Here is a 24168-nt window from a genome sequence, read left to right on the forward strand (position 1 = left end):
GGGAAAAGGGGGGAAAAAAGGCCCCCCCCAGGAAGGAGGAAAAAAAGGAAAAGGGGCCAAAGGCTTTCGTAAGGGGGGGGGGGGGGGTTTCCCCAGACAGGGAGCTCTTTCTCAGCCCCCTAAGACCATGATGCCTGTTTCTCCATGGCTCCAGTCTCTTCATTTCTTACTGGAACCGCTGAACATTCAGACCCGAGGCCCTCCTCCCCACTGAGCAGACCAGCCAGATCCGAGTCGGTGGCCTCTTCGAGGTCTACTCAGAGCCTATCTGACATGGATATGGATAGGATGATGCCGAGATTTATTCAGACCCAAATTCAGATGGGAGTCTTGCCAGGTCCCTCTCCCTCTGGAGGGGCGACCTCCATGCCTCTTTTCCACCCCATCTCTCCTTCCCCGATCTGTGCTTCGGTGGTCTTGGATCTGAGATTTTTTGGAGCTGGTAGCTCTGCGCTGACTGTTCCTCCAACCTCGACTCTGGCTGTTAGCTTGAGTTCCTGTGATCCAACTTGTTCGGATCTGAGAGACTCTCGGAGCTGCAGACAGGGAGTCGAACCCAGGGGGAACGGATTCTTTGGCTCCGACCATTTCGGATCTGATCCGTTCCTTCAGACCTTAGGCTACCCTGTCTTCGGCTCCGGTCCCCACTTTGAATCTGGGGAGGGATTCTCCCTTGGCCTTCAAAGTGGTGGAGAGGGTTCTCTCGGGGATTGAGACGCCAGCCCATCCCCTCCCCTCGGATACCACCCATGTTCCCCTGGATTTGGCGATGACTCCCTTCTTGTCTCATGGACAGCCCATGCCAGAGGATCCCTAGGTCATTTTCCCCGAGGAAACCCCTGTGGCTCGTGGATCCCCTTCTGAAAGTTCCACTGAAGAGTCACCGTAAGCGCAAGTGCAAAACGAGGCACTTGGACTCCCCTGAGTCCCTCACTACTGACACTGACTTAGATGAAGAAGGTTCCCCCAGGTCACCTCCCGAAGACGTCTCCTTCAGTGAAATTATGGAGATCCTCCGACAGAGGGGAGATTGGTCAACTCCAAAACCTTCTGGGGATGAGTCAGTGTTCCTGGAGGCCTTTGGCATGGGCCCATCTACTTCCTGGGTGTCCCCACCAGCAGACCCCTTGGTGGACCTCATCACCACAAGGGCATGGAAGGAGCCCAACACCGTAGAGCCCATCTCCAAATGCCCTGACAAGGTTTTATCTCCCCCTTCTGACAGACAACCCTGGTGGAAAGGAGCCCCAGTTGATGCTATGTTGGTTGTAGCGGCCACAAAGAAGCAACTAGCACAAGAGAGTTCCTTAGTCCACCCTCCCGACAAGGAGTCCAGGCCGGTGTATAGGTTTGGGAAGCGCATATACTCAGCAACTTCTATCCGTGCACTGAATTATTTGGCACATGTGATTCGGCTTCAGCGAGACCTTGCTACGGAATTTGCTGAGTCACCCCCATAGTCTTTATCGCCGCAGGACAGACAGCTGTTCTCTGCAAAAATGTCTCCTCTGAAGTCCGTCTCAAACACATCTATGTGGCTACTTTCCCATGCCATGGAAGTAGCAGCTAGGGTGGCTGGGACAGGCGTAGCCATGAGGCGTCATGCCTGGCTCAAATTGTCAGTTTGCGGACCCTTTCAAGGTGTTGTTTATCAACGCTCCCTACGACGGTTCTTCCCTTTTTGGAAATACAGTAGGTGACACTTGTCCAGAGCGAAAAGGACGGGAAGACTTTGTCTGCTGTCTGAGTCCACTTCTCTAACCCTCAGCGGTCCTTCTCTAGGAATCAGAGGGCAGAAGAAGATGTGGTTCTGAAAATCTCAGTTTTCCTGGGATTCTCAGGACAGCTATTCCCCCAGAGGCAGAGGGGGACAGGACTGACGCTGACCCAGAGGTAGAGGGGGTCCCAGGAATTTTGGGTCTAGGGAACCCTTCTCTGATAGACCCGGTCAGCAGCCCTGAGGGGTTGCCCAACTGTCCTACTCTGGAGGCAGTCGGAGGATGATTGTCCTTACACCCAGCGGCATGGGAGTCCATTATGACGGATCGCTGGGTTTTTCAGATAATATCCAGAGGTTACTCTATTCCTTTCTTTGCCCCTCCAGTTATTACAAAACACCTCCCGAATGTTCCACCCGCTCACATGGAGGTCGCAGCTCTAGAGGTTTCAAAGCTGCTTCTCAAATGAGTCATCAAAAAGGTCCCCCGATCACTCCGTATTGGGCGTCTTCTCAAGGTTCTTTTTGGTGCCTAAAAAGATGGGGGACCTCAGGCCCATTCTAGACCTGTCAGCATTAAAACTGTCGGTAGCCAAACAGAAATTCTGGATGGTCACCCTACAGTCCATTCTACCTTATCTCCAAGAGTGCGACTATGTACTCGTTAGACCTTCAGGATGCTTGCTATCACATCAAAATACATAAGCTCCAGGAGGTTTCTGCACTTCCGTCTGGGAGCCAGTCATTTTCAGTTCAGAGCCCTACCCTTTGGTCTCACCACAGCCCCCAGGGTGTTCACCAAGGTAATGGCAGTTGTAGCAGCTCACCTGAGGCTTCAGGGTATTCAGGTGTTTCCATACCTGGACGACTGACTCTTCGCTGCGCCCAACAAGCATCACTTGTGTCTGGCCCAAGATTATTTCATTCGGTTAGCAGAGCTACTGGGAATTAGTCAATATTCACAAATCCCATTTGCAACCAGTACAAGTTCTAGATTTCATTGGGGCACGGTTAAAGGGGCACTATGCCGTTCCTTTTAGCTTGAGCAGTTTGTTTACATTTTAGCACTGTTTAAGTCACATGATCACCCAGAGGCAAGGTTTTCAAACTGCCTTCTTACCATACTGCAGGTCAGATTACACAAACTCTCAGCAGGTGGTTTTCTTAGAGGAAGTGTGAAAAGGTTACATTTCAAGTATGTCCTTTTCTGTTTACCTTCCCCCATCTATGGCAGTTAGGTTAGCTGAAATCACTGCATTTCACTCAGCTAGATAACCTGTCTTGTCACACTCAGAACTGTTGCCTCTTTAGCACTGAATTGCTACTATGTACTTTACTATGTACTTGTTTTGATAAACTAGGTCTAATTATTCAGGCCTAGGCAGTAGTATTTCTGTTTCATGTTTGTTACTACAAATCTTTTTTCATGCACTGGCAATTATTTGACTCGTGGCTTGCTGTTGGTGTGGCCTGCATTCAACTAGCTGCACTTTTATAATCAAACACATTTTTCCTCTTTTTACAGCACAATATTGCTTTGGCTGGTTATGCAATAAAAACTGTCCAGTATTTATTCCCTGTTTATCACCCAACAATGACAGGCATCTTTGAAATGCAGTCTAAGCACTGTTGTAATTTTTTTTTTTCTTCATTAGCTCTTGCTGTATGTTATCCTTCAGACATCATAGCATCACTATTTGCAGTATTCAAATTGCATTACCATGGCTTTCTTTTTTCACTTTGTTTCTCCCACTTATTGTGATTCAATGTTTTGAGCTTGTACACCTTTGTTGAAGGCTTGACTGAAGTGCAATTAGTTTACACTCTTCAGCATTTCACAGCTGAGGCAAATGCAGTATATGCTTTTTCTCATATACTTTTTATTACCACTACTAGCATACTACCACGGTGCATTTTTTATAACACATTAAAAATTTCATGCTTAGACCACAGTCTCATGCCCTTGGTCATCCTATACCTTGACTGGTTATATTCGCTTTTTCTCTATGCATGTGCATATATATGTATGTATGTAACAATTTGTCTTTGCGTTCTTGTGGTTTTCATAAAATTGCCTCTACCTGTTTTACTGACAGGTTTGAAATTCAAGCATTCATGAATATCTATACCTTCTTTATATATTCTGCATATCTCGTAATGCATGTCTTTTTATTTATATGTGCACATTCCTGCTTTACAAGTGCACTGAAAGGTTACTAGTCTACTGTAATTCTGTTGTTTTTCTCTAAGGGGCCCCTGCTGTGTCTCAGATTGTGTGCTCATCAGTCTACTTTCCCAGTTGCTGATACAGTGATATTTCCCACAAGTATTCATGTGTGTGTCTCAATATGTGCTTTATGTCTATCTCACTCTGTTTATATATATATATATATATATATATATATATATATAAAGGCCGATGTCCTTCAAGGATGCATCTGCAGTCCTTACAAATGGGTTGTCCTGTCGTCAGGCAGCCCTTCGGTCGGCCGGATTCCAAAGTCTGGGTCTGGCATCGGCTGGTGTCGCACTTCACCCGACGCCATTGCTGCAGTTATTCGGTATAAAGGCATCAGCCGACGCCATTTTCCTCAGTCTTTCTTGCCACGCATACTCAAGCAGAAGCTGTTCGCAAGTGCCGGGCTGTCAGAACCAGAGATTACTACTACCTACTTCTACTACTACCGAAGACTTCTAAAAGCTAAGTACCGTTGGGGACTCTTTCTGCCTCAGCCGATGTCAGAAAAGTGAATAACTGTTTAACTTGTGGGAAACAAATACCTCATAAAGATTTCCACTCTTACTGCTTACCTTGTTTAGGCCCAGACCACGACGTAGCAGCTTGTCTAGCCTGTGCTTTTTTAACCGACGGACGCTTAGACGCCGGTCGGAGTTTGCTGAGCAGTTTTTGGCCCGATTTTGCTTATATTATGCCGCTGGATCCTCCACTTCGCAAATATCCAAAAACGAAGGAAAAGGACAGACACTTTCGCGTCCGCGGTTTCGCCAAAACCGTGGTTAAGCCAACCGCGAAGTGTCTTCGTTTCGCTGAAACCGAGCAATCGGTTCTTCCTTCAGCCGAAAGCTTACCTTCTACCGAGGACTCTTCCAACGTGGTGGAATCGCTTCGAAATCCAACCTGCAGTTGTGGTTTCTCAGGAATTATCTGACACTATTCCCTTGGATATTTCAACCCCTGCACGTGGAGCTGCTAGGCCACCTGCAGCCATGTCCATTAAGGCCTTTGCCAGGGCTAAAGCTACTAAATCTGTGCCTGCTAAGACCCCCTCTCACAGGCCTAGCTCCAGTTCCCAAATGCTTAGTCTAGAGAGGATCTCATTTCTTTAATCCGGGGATCCCAACCTCACCCAGACATGGCCTCTCACCCACCTCCAGATAAGAGGCCTAGAGCAGAGCCCCCTGAGCCAGTTTCCACAGATGATTCCTCTGATGATTCAGATAATACAGACCCTCCAGAGGCTCCTTTTTCTCCTTATGAAGACTCTGATGCTGAAGAGTCCATCCCTTCTGCCTCTCCGCCTGAGGAATTTTCCTTTGGGGAAACCTTGCATGCTATGAGGGAACAATTTCAGTGGCAGGGCCAAGATTTTTCAGACTCCAGAAAAAGGCTTAGAACCTTTTTGCATTTACCACAACATAGGCCTTTAGCTATACCTCCAGTTCTTTCTGTTGTAGATGATGCATTTAATGATGCTTGTACTGCTCCTGATTCACTATCTCCGGCCCCTGCTAAGCCCGATAGGTACTACAGGGTCCCGGGCACACATCACCATTCATACAAGGCTCCTTTTGCAGATCCCGAGACAATCTCCCAGGGACCTAAGGCTGTAGCAACTACCTCTGCCAAAAACACCCTCCCCTCTGAAAGGGAATCCAGGTCCTTAGAGAGATGGGGTAAAAAAGTTTACACTTCTGCTACTCTTTCAGCTAGGGCCTTGAACTGTCAATTTCACATGATCCAGTATCAAGAATTTATGCTAGACCAGTTAACCAAAAAACTGTCCTCTGATGAACCTTTGGACAAGAAATATGTTCAGGAAATGGTACATAACATTCAGCAAGTTAGTAACCATTCTTTGAAATGCGGCTATGATGCACTGGAGGCTTCCTTTAGATCAGCCATGACTGGCACAGTTATCAGAAGGCATGTATGGTTAAAAGAGCAGGCCTTACCAGACCATGTCAAATCAAAACTTTTAGATGCTCCCATGGACAAGATCAATTTGTTTGGCTCTCCTGCACAACAGCTGCTGAAGAAGATGGAAGAGAAGGCAAAATCTGTCCAGACAGTGAAAGATTTCTTACAGGTCCAACCTCCAAGGTTTAGCAGGAATTGGCCCTCAAAGAATTGGTCCTTTCCAGACTCCTCCAGAGCACAGAGAGGCAGGAATAGGCATTCAAGAGGCAGAAGCCAATCCAGGGGTGCCTACAGGGGACGCCAGTGGCAGGGCAACAACCAGCGAGGCACAGACACAGCCACCACCACTACTACAGGACAATCACAGTGACTTGGCTCTGGCACCGCCTACCAGGGAACAACTAGAAGCACCCTTAGGCGGGAAGCTAGCTTTATTTTCAAAAAACTGGCATTATATCACAAGAGACAAGTGGATTTTGCAGACAATAGACCAAGGTTACAGGTTTCATTTCCATACTCTACCAGGGAAGAGAGGAATGCCAAACCTACCTCCAAATCAAAAGGCAGAAGCTCTAAAACAAATAAATTAATTAAGGATGAGAGCTGTGGAAAAGGTACCATATATGGAGCAAGGAAAGGGCTTTTACTCCAGACTCTTCCTGGTACCAAGGAAAGAAAGCAAATGGAGACCTATTCTCGATCTGTCCACTCTAAACACATTTCTCATTGTTCCAAAATTCAAAATGCTGACCCTACAGCAGCTTCTTCCCATGCTGGGCAAGGAGTCTTGGCTGGTAACTCTAGATCTCAAGGAGGCATACCTGCACGTCCCCATAGGACCAAATTGCAGAAGATACCTCAGATTTCTTGCAGGGTCAGAGCAGTATTTTCAAAAAACTGGCATTATATCACAAGAGAAGTGGATTTTGCAGACAATAGACCAAGGTTACAGGTTTCATTTCCATACTCTACCAGGGAAGAGAGGAATGCCAAACCTACCTCCAAATCAAAAGGCAGAAGCTCTAAAACAAATAAATTAATTAAGGATGAGAGCTGTGGAAAAGGTACCATATATGGAGCAAGGAAAGGGCTTTTACTCCAGACTCTTCCTGGTACCAAGGAAAGAAAGCACCTTGTAACCTTGGTCTATTGTCTGCAAAATCCACTTGTCTCTTGTGATATAATGCCAGTTTTTTGAAAATAAAGCTAGCTTCCCGCCTAAGGTGCTTCTAGTTGTTCCCTGGTAGGCGGTGCCAGAGCCAAGTCACTGTGATTGTCCTGTAGTAGTGGTGGTGGTGGCTGTGTCTGTGCCTCGCTGGTTATTGCCCTGCCACTGGCGTCCCCTGTAGGCACCCCTGGATTGGCTTCTGCCTCTTGAACGCCTATTCCTGCCTCTCTGTGCTCTGGAGGAGTCTGGAAAGGACCAATTCTTTGAGGGCCAATTCCTGCTAAAACCACACTATACCTCAGATTTCTTGCAGGGTCAGAGCATTATCAATTCTCAGCATTGCCCTTTGGCTTATCTACTGTGCCCAGAGTGTTCACGAAATGCCTGGCATCAGTAATCGCTCATTGCAGGCTTCAGGGAATCCAAATCTACCCTTACCTGGACGACTGCCTGATACAAGCGGACAACAAAAACAAGCTAGCAGAAGACTTGAAAAGGGTCATTTACCTTCTACAAGCCCTGGGATATACAGTCAATATAAAAAAGTCAAGGCTGATACCATCCCAAAGGATAACCTTTTTGGGTGCGGAGCTGGACACATCCAAACAAATGGCATTCCTAACAGTAGAAAACAGGAGCAACTCCTCTCTACTTCTTGGCATTAACAAAGCAAAATCATCTAACAGCAAGAAAAGTTCTGCAAGCCTTGGGCTTCATGGCATCATGCATAATATTGGTCCCACTTGCCAGACTGCATATGAGAAAGCTACAGTGGTACCTAAGGAATTTATGGTCTCAACACAAGCACAGCCTAGAAACCCAAATTCCAATAATTCCATGCCTGAAGCAAGAATTCCAATGGTGGGCTCAGGCCTGTCAATCAAATAAAGGATTGCCCTTCCACAGCACTCAACCAAGCCAAACCATCACAACGGACACCTCAGACCTCGGTTGGGGAGCCCACATGCTGGACAAGTGCATACAAGGTTTATGGACTCAAGAGCAGCTGCACCTACACATAAACCTAAAGGAAATGCTGGCAGTAAAACTGGCAATTCAGACTTTCAGACCATTTCTTCAACAAGGTCAATTGATGATAAGGACAGACAACACCACAGTTATGTGGTACATCAACAAGCAGGGAGGCACACATTTGTAACCTCTATGTCGGATGGCCCTGGACCTCTGGAATGTGGCCCTGAGTTACAACATTCAGTTACAAGCAATCTTTGTACCAGGGAAAGAAAACACTCTAGCAGACATATTAAGCAGGACTACCACGGATGCCCACGAATGGATGCTGCATCCGGACATCTTCAAAACCATTACAAGAAAATGAGGTCTCCCAGAAATAGTTTGCATCCCCACGCAATCACCAACTAAAGAAATTCTGCACCAGGACGTACCACCCACTGGCTTGGAAGGTGGACTCCCTATCCTTCAGTTGGAAAAATCTGACAGCATATGCATTCCCACCACTTCCTTTGATGCACAAGGTACTATTGAAGATCAAAGAGGACCGTCCAAGGATCATTCTGATAGCTCCAGACTGGCCAAGGCAACATTGGTACCCATTACTGAGGAGCATGTCTCGGGAACAGATATGGCCCCTACCCCTAGTTCCCTTGCTGTTAACTCAGAACAACTACAACACCCTGCATCCAAACCTGAAAACTCTGCAGCTGACTGCCTGGAACATTGCATAAGACAAATTAACCCAAATTTATCCCAAAGGGTTAAAGACATTATCTTGGAAGCTCGCAGACCTTCAACAAGGAAAACCTATTCAGCAAAATGGAAAAGATATCTCATTTGGAGTACTGCAAGGGAAGATGTGTCACTGGTAAACATAGCCAACATCCTGGAATACTTGGCAGAGCTCTTCCACAAAGGCCTGTCCTACTCTTCCATTAAGATTCATGCATCAGCTATTTCAGCAGAATACGACTTGGATCCTCCAGTCTTCTCACATCCTCTGCTCAGGCAGTTTGAGAGGAATTAAAAATGTAAAACCACCTAGGAAGCCACCATTGCCTGCATGGGACTTGAACTTTGTGCTAGAAAAATTGACACTTCCTCCTTTCGAACCAGCAGCAACAGCAGAATTGCAATACTTATCATGGAAAACTGCTTTCCTGCTGGCAATCACTTCAGCAAGAAGGGTTTCTGAGCTACAGGCATTAATGGCAGTACAGCCCTTTCTGATCTTCCATCAAGATAGAGTGTCCATGAGAACAAATCCTGCTTTTATGCCTAAGGTGGTCTCCAGAGTATCTTTAAATCAGGCTATCCACCTACCTACATTCTTCCCAACCCACAGAACAGGGAGAAAGACTGTTGCATACCTTGGATGTACACAGACAATTACGCTACTACCTGACAGGACCAAGAGCAATAGAAAACTGACCAGCTACTGGTAGCATATGCAACAGGAATGGAAGGGAAAGCAATTTCAAAACAGACAATATCTAAGTGGATAGGAAATTGCATTAGATTTTGTTACTCCTACCATGGAAAGAAAACTCCAGAAAACATCAGGCCTCACTCTACAAGAGCTACAGCCACTACCACAGCTTTTCTACGAGGAGTGGCTACCAAAGACATTTTAGAGGCTGCTACTTGGAGCTCCGTGCATACATTTGCCAAGCATTATAATTTACCTTTATACTCTAGATCCCGAGCAGGTTTTGCCACAGCTGTTTTGCAAGGGATCTTAACTACACCATAATTCTATTTTTTCCTCCTCCCCCAGTTTGGCTATGGTATTCTACCCATTTGTAAGGACTGCAGATGCATCCTTGAAGGGCATAGTACAGTTTTGTACCTACCATAAATGTAGATGTCCGATAGGAATGCATCTGCAGTCAGGATTACCCACCCTCCTTCCCCTCTGTGGTACTCCTAGGGTATTTGCTCCCCTTATAGCTAGCTGGGGGAATCTATTATGGTGTATTTGTTTGTATATATGTACATACATGCTTATTTTATGTTTGCTCTCTAATATTTGGAATCATTGGCATTCATCCAAATTTATCCTTCCTAGAGGGCACCTGGCATCTGGGGCAAGAAACACTGAGGAAAATGGCATTGGCTGATGCCTTTATACCCGAATAACTGCAGCAATGATGTCTGGTGAAGTGCGACACCAGCCGATGCCAGACCCAGACTTTGGAATCCGGCCGACCGAAGGGCTGCCTGACGACAGGACAACCCATTTGTAAGGACTGCAGATGCATTCCTATCGGACATCTACATTTATGGTAGGTACAAAACTGTACTTTTCCCCTTCGCTTTCCCCTAATAACCTCATGAACTTGGGTTAGGCTAATAGCCCTGGAGCATTTACAAGCCTAGCCCATAGGATTACCCTGGCATTGTGCCACCCAACCTGAGTTCCCAGTGCCTCTGTCAAGTAGAGCCACTGAAGTAATCCCCGGTATGAATTTTCTATTTCACACCCACTCGTCAAGATTTCTCTTGGAGGGCCAATGAGGTGCTCTGTTTAACATGTATGGGAAGTCTATTTCAGTGCATGGGCAGTCTCTGGGTTATGAACTTGTCCCTCCAGCATGTTCTGTTGATTGTGGTTATGAGGTTGAGTTCTCTGGAGCTTATGGTGTGGAAGGATTGGGATTTATTTAGATGTAACATTTCTAACAGAGCCTGCTGGGTTAGACATGGCTTTGTAAATCAAGCAGAGATTGCCTGTAAGTAGTCAATATGAGACAGAGAATAGTTTGGAGTTTTTTGAGTCTGGCCAATATAGGACAAGTATTTAAGGGCTAGGATCCTCTTTGTGAGTTACTTTTGCAGCGTCTCCAGTTGTTGCAGGTATCTACTGAGGTACATACCAAATGGGGCATTGTACTTAATGACTGGCCTAATGAGAGAAGATTAGAGGGAAACAATCACCTCCTTCTTCCTGGATGCAAAACCCTTAGTAATGAGATGTGCCACATAGAAGGACCTTCTTGACCACAGTGGAAATGTGGTGGTCAAAAGAGAGGTTTTGTATACTGACAACCCTCTCCTCTTTCCTCCCAATACTCAGACTTGCGAGTGAATAGAGTTGCCACCTTTTCAAATGGCCAAAGTGGGACATTATCAGGACAAACATCATAATTTACAGGCTGACACATACCCACGGTCAGTACAAAGTATATAACTTAACTTTTTTGCCTAAATAATAGCTTATTCTTGTAGCATTTTAGTTGCTTATTCTGTTTCTTATAACATTTAGGTATTTTAGATACAGAATAACTGTTTTATGCAACTATTACAAAAAATATAGGACACAATTATGTCCTACAATCACAGGACATTTGCCATTTTTAATATTTTTTTTCAGGACACAGCTGCCCAAAGAGGGACTGTCCATCGCAAAGTGGACCAGGTGGTAACCCTACAAGTGAATCAATTATATATCCAAATTGGAAGCCACGCACTCTCCAGGCAAGATCAGAATAGCTGGTCACGAGGGGAAGGTTGACATTTGCACCACACCACATGGAACACATAGCCCTCCAGAACACACACCAGCACTGCTTTCAGAAACAAACACAAACCACACATCCATCATCGCGGAGGCTCTCAATAAAAATCTATCCAAACAGCAGAGACCTCCAAGGCAGAAACACACTTGATCACCTCAACACAACACTAATCATGCATACATAACTCTCCTAAACAGTCTGCCAGTCAACCAAAGCCCCTAAGGCAAAACAGCATGCCCAACACACTAGTCGTAGGTGACTCGATAGTGAGCCATGTTCATAACATTGAATTGCATAACACTGAGACCAGAACAGCGATAATTCAAAACATCCAAAACACAGAACATTGAAATCTCTGAACATTGAAAGTGTGCTTCATAACACTGAAAACTACATTTCACAAATTAATAGCATCCTGGACACATACAACACCACCTAATAAACACACTTTCTACTACGTTTCTGCATGGGGGCAAGGCCCCCTGCACCCCCTCATGTGAGGGGCTCTGCCCCCACACCCCCTGTAAATTAAATATAATTAATATTAATATATATATATTAATATATATATATGTGTGCCTGTGTGTGGATTTATACACACACACACACACCTGTGTCTGAATTTGTACATGTCTCTCTTTATGTATACAGACATGCACATGCCTATCTGTGGGGTATATTGCTGGATATATACACATATACATACATACAGTCATACAACTGGCATACAGGAGGTATTTTCATTAATGTGCTGCTTCTAATAACATTGGTGTCACTGTCATTTTATTGCTAATTTTACAAATACAATTTTTTTTTTAATTTGTCATATGACACTGGAAAAGAGTCTTAAAAGTGTGAATCATACTACATTAACTACATACCCATACATAAAGAATGCTACAGTCTATGCTCTCTGCCCCACAAGCCAGTATATTGTGCACTCCAAAGGTTGTTAACATAATCACTACACCTCAAACACCACCCACAACTGCGCTACACAGGCGCATATAGGTTCTTAACAAAAACAAACACAAACAAAGGAGACCTCAGAGACAAAAACACCATAGAAAGTACAGTTGTGTACACTTACTATAAATGTAGATGTTCGAGTATATTCACTGTTGCAGTCATCACATTTGAGTTTTTTGCTTGCATTAGCCCTCAGTCGTCCTTATAAGCAAAGTGTTGTGTCCTGCGTCGGTTGGTGTCTCCTTGTGTGACGTCAGGTCGTCATGGGTATAAAACATGCAGCCAATGCCATTACATCGGTTTTTCTTGCCCCAGATGTCAGGTGCCCCCTAATGGGAAGCATTTAAATATATATATATATATATATACAATATACAAGGTTATACCTCCAACAAAAAAGCAAATACACCAAAACGTTTTTAAGCATAGTAAAGGAGAGTAGAGGTATAGCCAAAAGAGTCAGGGTGCTGCAGGGAGGCTAACCAGGACTGCAACAGTGAATGCACTCGAACATCTACATTTATTGTAAGTGTACACAACTGTACTATGTTCTTCGTGTTTCACTGTTGCAGTCATCACCTTTGGGTCGAATCCAAAAGCTAAGGATGGGAGTAGGAATTTAGATAGTATTAGGACTGGCTATAAGGCCCTGCAAGACTGCAGTGGCAAAGCCAGCTCTGGATTTAGAGAAATTGGCAAATAGTAATGCCTACTGAAATTATGTACAGAAATCCAGGTAGCAGCTTCTAGGTTACCCTGCTAGGGATGCCTCTGATAAAGGCTGTAGAGGTAGATGCAGCCCTGCTTGAGTGGGGTCTGATCCCCTGTGGGATAGGTTTTCCATGGTGCTTATAGCATAAATGAATCCAATGGCCTATCCAATTACAAATGCTTTACTTTGTAATATCCTTCCCCTCTGTCCCTGCAGCAAATGCCACTATCAGTTGTTCAGATTTCCTTAGAGGTTTAGTCCTGTGCAAGTAGAATCTTAGTTGTCTGCGCACATCTAAGGAGTACAGTATCCGTTCCCCTTTGTTCTGTGAATTAGGAAAGAATGTTGGATTGCCTCCAAATCCTAATTCCTCTTTGCATTATATAGCACGGTGCTTCTTGACCAGGGTTGACTTTATTTCTATCCTTGTTTAGTCTTTGGTGGCTATGCTTCTCACTGGTCCTTTGAACTTCTTGCCTAGTTTACACCTATGAATGTAATCAAGCTAATATTTAATTACCAAGTCTCTTACAAATGTGCATGCTGCATTCAGGATTCATATGCCGACCAAAACAAGAGTTTATTCTTGACGGCTTTGCTACGATCCATCTCATTATATGCTCATAACTATATACTACTGACCACAGAAATTTGCTTACTATCATTAGTGTGGTACAGTCATCTCGGAACTGCACATGCTCTCCATGTCAACAATTACTGTGTAGTTTCAATTTACACACTGTGCTACTATGTATTGTATGTCCCATAGGAGTAACAACATACATATACGCCCATAGCAAAGTACCTCAAAACAAACAGTAAATTGTTTACTTTAATCATTAACAACAATCACAACTATATGTGTACTGTGTCGACAAGTTCCCATGAATTAAATTAAACTTATGTGCCAAATCATTTAGTTTATTAGCCTAATTGATTTATGAAGCTTTTTGTTTGCTTGTTTACTTCTTCATTTCAGCACAATACCCAGGCAAACTGGTTGGCTGTTACACGTTCTTCACTCAAAACCGGAGCTGCATGGTGCAAGACACATACAGAGAATTGTAAATGGAGTACCGAATTATAGCACGTTCTGAAAGCATGTGAAACCTCTTTGACAAAATGCTGCAGTGCAACTGAAGCAAGATGCTAGTCGATGAAATATAAGATTTGAAAATGAGGTCAAACTGTAACTACCACTTTGCTAGCAAGATTGTCCTTATTGTTGTTTCCTAAATTTTTGTATGTATGTATGTACATATGTAAAATGTATACATATCAACAAGCTGTTTTCTTAGTGCACATCTTAAGTTTAGATGCATTTTTTCATTTATTTATATTCTTATACTTTGATGTGAAATGTTGTTGTTTTGACACACAAGTATGTATTCTAGACCTCTTGCATTGTTGTCCTTCAGCGGCAAAGTGTCACTTTGCAACAAAGTATCAGACTCGCTTATAATTGCAAATTAAAGAGTTCCAGTATAAACCTGTAACACTATATAAAACAATAACTATTTGTGCCTAGCTATGACATTTACAATACAGTCAAATTAATTAAATTATGACTTCACTTTTGAACTTTTGGTCTGCTTGCTTGTTTACTTTGTAAAATAAATGAAAAAGCAATTTGAAATGGAATGTGTGTGTCTGTGTAGTAACTTATGTCTGTCGAAAGTCTACTCGTGAGCTAGAAACAAAAACTATGACTGTGCTGTACAGGAATATACATGCAAAAAATCCTATTATTTTCATGTAATTACATGAAAGTTCCATTTTTATTGGGGACATACCTCTCAAACTTATAGTCCAGAGAGAAAGGCCTTGGCATAAACTTTTCATTGGCTACAGTAGTTACCCATGTGCAAGATAGAGCAGAGGACAATAACTTTACGCTACAGAGTGATATTACAACAATAAGGTACAAGCAGAACAGAGTCCGTCTGACTCGAACATGAATATTTACTCCCCAGGAAATAACCTCTACAACTTATACCACGTGTTTTTGAAGATCTGTCCTTACTGCGCTCTTCCAAGATAAACACACTACAGCAATGAGGTGTAATAACAGCCCGGGGTATGTCCTCAATGGCTTGAAAAATGATCCATCAGATACACCACAATGTCTTTACAGCAGCAGCAGCAGCCTCCAGGCAGGCCTCATCCATAGGGATTGCAGTACAGCAAAGGTCGTCCCTCTACATAAAGCTGTACCACGAACAGACAGTCAACTACAGACCCACAAGTTGGAGTAATCGTATTCAAACAATGCACCTATCCCAGTTATGTTTTGTCAAGGGTAGGTCACAGCTGCTCAATCCAGTGCACTACGTTAACAAGTCCACTTGAGCCATTGATGATGCACAAAAAGTGTTTACTGCCTACCTCTAGCTGGTAAAGGCATTCACTATACTGCCTCACTAAGGTATTATAGTCAATTACAAAAATGTACATACAAATCCCTATGTAACATGATGGATAGTCACCTTGTTTATGTGTAAGACACGTAGTATTGCTGGGTGAATACACCTACAGCAATAGGTCCATTGTTACTGGTGTTCCACACCATTCAGCACTTGGACATCTCCTGTTTGTAATAACACTTGGGTGAAGTCATATCAAATAAAGAGTGTATTGGGGTTAACAAATCTGCAGATACTGGAAAGTTGGGTGCACTGACTGGTTACTCCAAAGATCAACATATTGATGACGAGGGTCTGACAGCCAAGTAACTAGTGCTTGAAACATAAACATAGCTAAAAACCCATTGCCAGACATTGCATATTTATAACACAATTAATAACATTCTTAGCACTCTGCTAGGAGTCGACCCACTGATAATGGACTTTCGAACTCTGGTTGACAGTAACCTCACCTTTGATCACCATGTGTCCACAGTGCTGATAACATCCTTCTATGTCAGGCAAGCGACAACTCATGTAATGCCATCCAGATCTAAGGAGATCATAGACCCTCTAGGTGTAGCCCTCATTCCACCTATAATCGCGTACACTGTACTCGTTATCATGTCACTCACCGGTCCTTTTCAACAACTATAGTGCCCACACAAATTACTTGTGTAAAGAATGAGGGTGTATAAAACATGTCATATGTATAACCCTAAACACACTTGTCCCTGTACTCAGTCTCCTACAGGCTACTGACAGCCTATCTATACCTAGGCGCCAAGGTCTGCTCATATCCATCCCTGATGGTTATGGTACACATTCACAAAACAAACAGCACAAGAACTATTCATTATAATTATCTACAACTCGTCTGTGACATACGCAAAACATGTCAGAAGAAGAGGTGTGTGTTTCACCATTTAGCCGACTCCAGGAAAAATAATACCTATTTATGTGAAATATACTGCTTCTTTAAGCCTATTCCAATAACTTTTGCCCCAATGGATGGGAAAGTATAAATTCTCCTATAACGGGTCACAAAATAAGGATAGCTAAGAAAAGTGTGGAGTAAACTCCCTCCAATTGTATCCAAAAGATAAATGCAATAAAAAGACAATACCAGATACGGAGGTGAGAACACAGCGTCAGGTTGAACTTCAAAAACTCAAGAGCACCAATTGACAAAACACAACGTTTATTCCAATAATCCAAAGTTAATTCGAGTAAGCGCTTTCACCTACTAGGCTTCTTCAGACTCGTAGACAATATACAACAAATAGATGAAGCTTTTATATACTAAAATAGGCGGGAAAATATTAATTGAATTAAAACTCTTAAATAGCAATATGAAGTGTATGCTAATCTAAATAAAGTTAAAAAACAAGGAAATCCCTATTGTACATACTGCTACTAGTTAAAAAGATCTTCCACTAATATTAAATATTAAATGCATTTGTTAAGCTGATAAACAAACTATAAACTGCTATTATCTGCTACGTACTCTATTCCTGTCTGTTCAATGCACTTAATGCCTTATAAAACATAGTGAACCAACAGCAATAATTCTATAAACAATATAAAAAATATAAAAACATCATAAGAACATAATAAAAATGGAAATGCAGGTGGTCATGCCAAAACTGCTTAATAGAGGGCTGTCACATGAAATTATAATGGTTATATACATACTAATGCGCCGTCAATCTTCTCATTTTTAAGAATGGTTTCACAGACAGCTTAGCATTTAGACCTGGGGGCGCATCAGATCTAAATTTCATGATCCACATATTTTCCCTTGCTTCTGTATGTGTTCTTATGTCACCTCCTCTAATATCCAAGTACATTTGTTCTAGTATCCTAAAAACAAAAGTGTGTGTAGGGTCAGTATCAATAACATGTTTTGCAAGTGCATTGCTCTTATGTTGCATCCTTATTGCATATAGATGTTCTCTTATCCTATCTTTTAACTGTCTATTTGTTTTCCCAATATAGAATGAGAAACATTTCTGGCAGGTAGCAATATACACAACGTGAGTAGATAAACAATTACCATATGCTTTCAAATAATATCTATGCTGACTAACTGGATGTATAAACATAATTTCATTGCTAATGAAAGAACAATAATTACAGTTGCCACAAGCATATGTACCACTGGGGAGTTAGGAGAGTGAACTCTGGATTTATTACTATCACATAAAATCCTTTTTATATTTTTCTTGTTTTTATATCTAAATCGTGGAAATTCTCCTAATCTCTCCTTAACCTTCGCATCCACAGTAAGCACATTCCAATGTGTTTTAACAACTTCCTTAATTCTCCAAGCATCAGTGGTGTAAAACATAGTAAATGCCTCTTTCGAGACATTAAATGTCTTTGGGTCTCTGGTAATTGGTTTCTCATTAGAGAAGTGTGGTGCTGCTATATCTAATCTCGATTCATTGACCCTTTCAAACTCCTTAGTAATTTCTTGGTCTTTATAGCAACGTTGAGAGAGTCTAAAGTATAAGTCATTCATGTCTTGTTTATATCCAGAATTTGTCGGATTGTATCTAGAGGCCCTCATGGCTTGTCCTTTAATTACATTTTTATATATATGCTGCGGATGCATACTATGGCGGTGGAGGAGTGTATTAGTGTGACATTTCTTCCAATGGACTCCTGTGTTAACCATTCCATTGTGTAATTTTTCCACATATACATCCAGAAAGATAATCTTGGTCGTGGATATCTCATGGCTAAATTTTAGGTAGGATGTAGCACTATTTACCTGATCTACAAATTCTAGCAACTTATCTGTGGGACCTCTCCAAATAAAGAAGAGGTCATCCACAAAGCGTCTGTAGAACACTATATGCTCCTTAAAGGTGGGTAACTCATACATATAGGTATATTCCCATTCTCACCATGAATAGGTTGGCGTAGCTATTGGCACAAGATGTGCCCATAGCTCGCCATCCTTTGCAAAAACATTCATTCTCAAAACAAAAAATGTTGTTATGTAGGACAACCTCAAGCAAATCTATATAAGTAACATAATCTTGGTATCAGGTAAATCGGAGACCCTTTCCAAATGTCTGTTTAAAAAACTAATGCCAATGTTGTTCGGAATCACTGTGAACAGTGATTTCACATCCATTGTTAAAAAAGTGAGTTCAGACACGTCAATTACATCTTTCATACAGTCATATAATTCTATTAAGAATTGTTTCGTGTCTTTCAATATAAATCTGTTCTTATCCACAATAGGTCTCAGGTTCTGTTCAACAAATATAGAGGAAGGTTCAGTAATCCATCCCCTACCTGCTACATTGGTCTAAGGAGGGTCTGTAGTACCTTATGTATCTTGGGTCTTCCACTAATCAACGGAATCAAAGGTGCTTGTACATCTAAAAAGTAGAATAATTTATTGTCTATAACCTGACTATTGAACAGACCTAATAAGAATGTATGTACCCTATGTGAAAATATTTTCACTAAATCTATATCTAATGGTTGATAAAACTGCGTGTCTTCCAACATATTTAACATCCGTTGTATATAATCTTGATTATTCATGACAACAATACCCCCTCCTTTATCCGCAGGTTTAATGCAGATAGATTCGTCACTAGAGAGGTCTTTCAATGCTCTATTTTCTTGATAAGTTCACTTTCTAACTAGTAGTGAAATGTATAATAGGGATTTCCTTGTTTTTAACTTCATTTAGATTAGTATACACTTTATATTGCTATTTAAGTGTTTTAATTCAATTAACATTTTCCCGCCTATTTTAGTATATAAAAGCTTCATCTATTTGTTTTATATTGTCTACGAGTCTGAAGAAGCCTAGTAGGTGAAAGCGCTTACTCGAATTAACTTTGGATTATTGGAATAAACGCTATACTTGTCAATTGGTGATCTTGAGTTTTTGTAGTTCAACCTGACGCTGTGTTCTCACCTCCATTATCTGGTACTGTCTTTTTATTGCATATATTCTTTGGATACAATTGGAGGGAGTTTACTCCACATATTTCTTAGCTATCCTTATTTTGTGACCCGTTTTACGTTTATAACTGTGGAGACATGGCTGAAGGGGAACCTGAGCAGATCGAACTACCGTACACTATTAAGGAGCCAATCAGGAATCTTCATATAGCTATACCATTCATGGAACGGTTTAATGCTTGTTTACGCGAGAGTGCTAATCCTTTAGCACTCTATGAGGACAACAGTGACGCTCTGGAGGAATCTGAATACACGTATGATAGGGAAGAGCTTCGTACAGCTCTCAATAACATTGAAAACAATTTTTTAAAGCTGAAACGCTTGCAGTCTCAGCGCCAACACTTCGACGTTTGTTTGCAGAGGAAGATTGTTCCTAGAGGTCTCCGAGTGCTGAAAATGCCAACGACTGGCACGTTGTATCCGGACTTACTCTTCCAGTGGCAGCAACTGAATTTAGAGGTGAGTTGCAAATATATGCAGCTCTTAAATGACTTTTTCCGTCCCATTGAAGAGGCACTTAGATTTCAGATATCAGAACAGCAGAAAGCATTACATGATAGCTTTCCATCGACGATAATAGAAGAGAACTTTAGTAGTTTACTTGATAACAAACCCAATATGAACGGAAGCTTCTATCTCAGAAGCGACACAAATTGCAGAGGGATATAAGCGGATTTTAAATTAGGCCATATCTTTACTTGCCACCGGACTTTAAGTAACAGCAATAACAGTAATATTGTTAACTCCAATAGTAACTCTGTCACTTCTAATGGTAATTCTGTGAGCAATACAACTCAGAATAATGTTTTTATACCAGCTGTTTCACAATCCTCCCCTCGAACAATACAAGTAGAGAATAATGGGAGAGAGAGGAATAATATATTACAACAGGATTTAATGCCTGAAAAGGGACCAGTACTCACACAAACAGCAGTAGCTGTAGGTGATTCTGCTGCTGAGAGAAACACTAGTACCTGTAACAATGGTAGTGTCTGCACCTCAGATGTAATTATTGTAAGGCATGATATAGAGAGTAATACACATATATCAACTAATCCTGAACCAGTAGTTAGAAGTAAGACTAATAGTTTCACATGTCCACCAGCACATTCACACTCACGAGGAGAGGGTTCTATATCTAGAAAAGAGAATCAACCTGTTTTTAACAATAGATGCCCTTTTCCGATCAGAGTAGATTACAAAGGAGGGAGAGCGAGGTCTCTGAGCAGGGGGCGACAAAAGCGAAACAGTCTTTGAGACAGCCACCCAACAGAAATATAAAGAGAATGTGGGAGAACAAAGGGAGGGGACAACTTAATCTTTAACCTCTCCCAGCGAGTTTTAAATGAAGTTGAGTTATCAGTGTTATCCAAAGGATTATCTTTCATACCCACTACACGGAGTGTGTTTGAAGAGACCATTAGAGATTTTAAATTATTTGTACGAAATTTGTCTTTGAAATTACATTTTAATGACAGTGGCAATGATTATGCTAATACCAGCTTCAATCGCCCTAGCACTTTTGCTCCCCCATTACACCCACTTCTGTCTGCTTTTAGCCAACTAGATGATATGTATTTTATCAGGGATGGACATCACTCATACATAAATCATAAATATAATCTCACTTATCAAGAAAATAGAGCATTGAAAGACCTCTCTAGTGACGAATCTATCTGCATTAAACCTGCAGATAAAGGAGGGGGTATTGTTGTCATGAGTAATCAAGATTATATACAACGGATGTTAAATATGCTAGAAGACACGCAGTTTTATCAACCGTTAGATATAGATTTAGTGAAAATATTTTCACATAGGGTACATGCATTCTTATTAGGTTTGTTCAATAGTCAGGTTATAGACAATAAATTATTCTACTTTTTAGATGTGCAAGCACCTATGATTCCGTTGATTAGTGGAAGACCCAAGATACATAAGAGTACTACAGACCCTCCCCTTAGACCAATCGTAGCAGGTAGGGGATGGATTACTGAACCTTCCTCCATATTTATTGAACAGAATCTGAGACCTATTGTGGATAAGAACAGATTTATATTAAAAGACACTAAACAATTCCTAATAGAATTATATGACTGTATGAAAGATGTAATTGACGTGTCTGAACTCACTTTTTTAACAATGGATGTGAAATCACTGTTCACAGTGATTCCGAACAACATTGGCATTAGTTTTTTAAACAGACATTTGGAAAGGGTCTCCGATTTACCTGATACCAAGATTATGTTACTTATATCGTTGCTTGAGGTTGTCCTACATAACAACATTTTTTGTTTTGAGAATGAATGTTTTTTGCAAAAGGATGGCGTAGCTATGGGCACATCTTGTGCCAATAGCTACGCCAACCTATTCATGGCAGAATGGGAATATACCTATATGTATGAGTTACCCACCTTTAAGGAGCATATAGTGTTCTACAGACGCTTTGTGGATGACCTCTTCTTTATTTGGAGAGGTCCCACAGATAAGTTGCTAGAATTTGTAGATCAGGTAAATAGTGCTACATCCTACCTAAAATTTAGCCATGAGATATCCCACCAAGATAATCTTTCTTGATGTATATGTGGAAAAATTACACAATGGAATGGTTAACACAGGAGTCCATAGGAAGAAATGTCACACTAATACACTCCTCCACCGCCATAGTATGCATCCGCAGCATATATATAAAAATGTAATTAAAGGACAAGCCATGAGGGCCTCTAGATACAATCCGACAAATTCTGGATATAAACAAGACATGAATGACTTATACTTTAGACTCTCAACGTTGCTATAAAGACCAAGAAATTACTAAGGAGTTTGAAAGGGTCAATGAATCGAGATTAGATATAGCAGCACCACACTTCTCTAATGAGAAACCAATTACCAGAGACCCAAAGACATTTAATGTCTCGAAAGAGGCATTTACTATGTTTTACACCACTGATGCTTGGAGAATTAAGGAAGTTGTTAAAACACATTGGAATGCTTACTGTGGATACGAAGGTTAAGGAGAGATTAGGAGAATTTCCACGATTTAGATATAAAAACAAGAAAAATATAAAAAGGATTTTATGTGATAGTAATAAATCCAGAGTTCACTCTCCTAACTCCCCCAGTGGTACATATGCTTGTGGCAACTGTAATTATTGTTCTTTCATTAGCAATGAAATTATGTTTATACATCCAGTTAGTCAGCATAGATATTATTTGAAAGCATATGGTAATTGTTTATCTACTCACGTTGTGTATATTGCTACCTGCCAGAAATGTTTCTCATTCTATATTGGGAAAACAAATAGACAGTTAAAAGATAGGATAAGAGAACATCTATATGCAATAAGGATGCAACATAAGAGCAATGCACTTGCAAAACATGTTATTGATACTGACCCTACACACACTTTGTTTTTAGGATACTAGAACAAATGTACTTGGATATTAGAGGAGGTGACATAAGAACACATACAGAAGCAAGGGAAAATATGTGGATCATGAAATTTAGATCTGATGCGCCCCCAGGTCTAAATGCTAAGCTGTCTGTGAAACCATTCTTAAAAATGAGAAGATTGAAGGCGCATTAGTATGTATATAACCATTATAATTTTATGTGACAGCCCTCTATTAAGCAGTTTTGGCATGACCACCTGCATTTCCATTTTTATTATGTTCTTATGATGTTTTTTATATTTTTTATATTGTTTATTGAATTATTGCTGTTGGTTCACTATATTTTTATAGGCATTAAGTGCATTGAACAGATAGGAATAGAGTATGTAGCAGATAATAGCAGTTTATAGTTTGTTTTTCAGTTTAATGAATGTATTTAATTTTTAATATGAATGTAAGATCTTTCTAACTAGTAGTGAAATGTATAATAGGGATTTCCTTGTTTTTAACTTCATTTAGATTAATATACACTTTATATTGCTATTTAAGTGTTTTAATTCAATTAACATTTTCCCGCCTATTTTAGTATATAAAAGCTTCATCTATTTGTTTTATATTGTCTACGAGTCTGAAGAAGCCTAGTAGGTGAAAGCACTTCGAATTAACTTTGGATTATTGGAATAAGCTATACTTGCTTACTCTATAATTGGTGATCTTGAGTTTTTGAAGTTCAACCTGACGCTGTGTTCTCACCTCCATTATCTTTGGTATATGCTTTATTGCATAAATTCTCCTATGCTTGTCACTTCTGTCCTTTATGCGCAGCCGCAGCTTATACTAGTTGGAAGGCACAGACATACACCAAAGTCTTTCTAGTCATTGGCCATTGACAATTACAAAAACAGGTGCATGAATAGCCAGTCTTCAAAAGGCTCTAGGGCCATTACACTGGTAACTATCAATCATTAATCCTCCTAATGACTTGCAAGGGCATGACATACTTTTCCTTTAAATTTTGTGCAACATCAAAATTCTATAATCTATTAATACATATGATAAACAAAAGCAGCTATAGTGGAATGTAGTAAAAGGTAACAGACTGGTTAGCAATGTATGTTTTATTTTTTTTAATCAGCCCTTTTTTCCCAACTTTTTTAAAAAAAAG

Source organism: Protopterus annectens, chromosome 6.part0, assembly GCF_019279795.1.
Source record: "Protopterus annectens isolate FY-2018-M chromosome 6.part0, PAN1.0, whole genome shotgun sequence".
Classification (NCBI taxonomy): domain Eukaryota; kingdom Metazoa; phylum Chordata; order Ceratodontiformes; family Protopteridae; genus Protopterus; species Protopterus annectens.